Raw genomic sequence first — 3,041 nt, 5'->3', positions numbered from 1 at the left:
GAGCGGGGGGCGGGGTTCTGGGAGAGGTCGCTCTTCAATGTGGGGTATAGGGGGGATCTTCAAACGTTAGCAGGTGAGAATCCCGGGCGTGACGGCCGCACTGATGTGTGCCCCCCCGCCCCCCGCCCCGGGAGGGAAAGTAGAAATACAGTTCTACCCAACACACACACACACACACACACACACACACGCACGCACACGCACGCACACGCACGCACACAGTCTTCCTCTAGCCACGCCCTGTCCAAAGTGCGTCTGATGCTCCCCAGCCCAGCCCAGCCGGGACAAAGCCAGCCCCAGAGGCGGCTGGCTCATCCATCACGGCGCGGGGCGCCGCGTCCCGACGACCCTAGGAGTCCGGGAATGCTGTGTTATGAGTCCCGTGGCCCCCATAACTCACGGCGGGGTCAGTGGGGCCACAGGCACCGCGAGGATCAAAGAGCAGTAGGGCGGGACTCCGGCGCGCGAGAAGCGGCAGTCTTGCCCGGCGCCCGGAGCTCACCCAGTGGTTCCTTTTCGACTGTTTTCCTCCTCCTCCAGAATGTGCCAGTTACGGCTCAGAGAGGTTTAGGAGCTCTGGTCAGGCCAGATGCCTGGGCTTATCTGCGGACGCCATTCCTGGTCACCTTGGGCAAGGCGCCTAACCTCTCTGAGCTCATCATCATCCCTAACTCTTATTAGAGTTCAAGGATTAAGTGCGATGACCTTTGTAAGGAAATAATGTTGCTAAGATCCTGGCCTCATGGGGAAATGCTCTAGAAAAATTAAGTGCTCTTGTTATTGTAATATAATCAGCCCGATGGGCGCCAGGATGGACTGGATTCTAGGCAGAGTGGAGCCATGACCTGATAGGGTTTAACGAGTTCACTCCAATTGCTAAAGCTGGGAGTAGACTGCAGGAGGTCAAGGACAAAAGTGGGCAGACGGCCAGGAACTGTCGCTGGGAAGAGGTGATGGGGGCTGAGATGGGAGGGGCCTCTGTGGGCCTGATCCTCCTTTTCAGGAATGAAACTCTGGCAGTATCCAGACTGTGGTTCAAAGGCGGCTCCTCTGGCTGTTCACCAATGGGGTGATCTTCTGCCATGCTCTCTGTCTTCTGGGTTGTCCCAGAGTGATGCACTGGGAGACAGATGTTAGGAGAGGCCTGGACTCCTATCCCATTGTGGTTATGGTGACTTTGAGCCTCAGTTTCCCCCAGAGTTGTATGGCCAAAGTGGAAACCACTCAAATATCCATTGACTGATGAGAGGATGAAGAAAATCTGCGGGGGCGGGGGGAGGGGGAGGGGTTCATACAATGGAATATTATTAGGCCATAAAAAGGAATGAAATACTTGCCACCGTATGGATGAATCCTGAAAACATTATGGAAGTGAAACAAGCCAGATATAAAAGGCTGCCTATTGTAGGATTTATATGAAATGTCCAAAATAGGCAAGCCCATTGAGACAGAAAGTAGTCTAGGGGTTGCCTGGGGCCGGCAGAGGGGAGATGGGGGTGGGGCTTGACCGCTACTGTGTGTGGGGGGTTTTCTTTTTGGAGGGATGAAAATGTTCTGGAATTAGTGCTGATTGCTGTACAACTTACTAAAACCCACTAAATTGCATACTTTAAAGATTTTATTTCTTTGTCAGAGAGAGAGAGAATGAGCGCAGAAGCAGGGGGAGCTGAAGACAGAGGCAGAGGGAGAAGCAGGCTCCCCACTGAACCGGGAGCCTGATGCGGGGCTCCATCCCAGAACCCTGGGATCATGACCTGAGCTGAAGGCAGACGCTTAACCGACTGAGCCACCCAGGCGCCCCTAAATTGCATACTTTAAAGGGAGAACTTCATGGTTTGTGAAATACATCTCAGTCAAAGCAGTTTTTTTTTTTTTTTTAAAGTGGCAGTTGAGCCAGATCAAGGGTTCTTACCCTGTGGTCTGAGATGACTTCAGAGGGCCCAGGAACCCCTGAACTTGTGCAAGACATTTTGTGTCTCTGGGTGGAGGTTCTAAGTCTAAGAAGAGATGATTTGTAAGGTCCTTCTGATGAACAAGGTGTCAATGATGCTGGGGAGTCAGCAGAACACCAGGGAGGGGATGGCATGTGTTTACTGTGCCCTGGCCGAGGTGCTGGAAGCCCCCACCGTGTCGCAGGCCTAAGGTCATGGTCCCGGCTTGGGTCTGAGGTCAGCAGAGGATCTGGGGAGCTATGTTAGTGAGGCCTCATCTCAGAAGGCCAGATCAGGGAGGGGAGGAGCTGAGTGCGGGTCACAGTCCCTTGTCCTCAGGCATCTTGGCCATGGGGATGCATGTCCTCCTGTAAGGCACCTTGGGGGCTGCCTTTTTGGAAATGGGGAAGGGGATGCAGCCGAGGGTGTTTTAGATCGGGTTCTGAAAAGCATGGTGGCTGGTTACAGAGTGCTTGCTCTAGGGGCTTGGATAATGAGTGTAGATCTTTTTTTTTTTTTTTTAAGATTTTATTTATTTATTTGACAGAAATCACAAGTAGGCAGAGAGGCAGGCAGAGAGAGGGGGAAGCAGACTCCCTGCTGAGCAGAGAGCCGGATACAGGGTTTCATCCCAGGACTCTGGGATCATGAACTGAGCCTAAGGCAGAGGCTTTAAACCGCTGAGCCGCCCAGGTGCCCCAGTGCGTGTAGATCTTAATCTCATTGTCATAGCAGCACCAATTGAGAATGTATGGGCCAGACACTGCGGACTTCACATTTTTGCAAACATCTCACTTGTTTTCTGCCCCCCACACCCCGGCTCTATGGAACTGGTGCTACCATTATCCCATTTTACAGATGAGGAACCTGCGATTCAGAGAGGAAAGGGCCTCACTGCTGACTAAAGACCAGGGGCGGAGAGGGGAGCAGTGCGTTAGGCCCAGGAGCAGCCTGGTGGGTGCGGGGAGGGGGCACATAGTGGCGCCCCAGCTCACTTTTTTTTTTTTTCCTGGACAGGACAATAAACACCTTTCTTACATGACTGAAGGTGGGAGGAAGATTGATTTGCCTTTCCGGGCTTTGATTTTCCTCAGCTAGAACTCTAGCTCC

The sequence above is a fragment of the Mustela putorius genome, unplaced genomic scaffold (genome assembly GCF_011764305.1).
Source record: "Mustela putorius furo isolate JIRA1106 unplaced genomic scaffold, ASM1176430v1.1 tig00003853_pilon_pilon_pilon, whole genome shotgun sequence".
In the NCBI taxonomy this organism is placed as follows: domain Eukaryota; kingdom Metazoa; phylum Chordata; class Mammalia; order Carnivora; family Mustelidae; genus Mustela; species Mustela putorius.
This window is presented reverse-complemented; position numbering follows the sequence as displayed.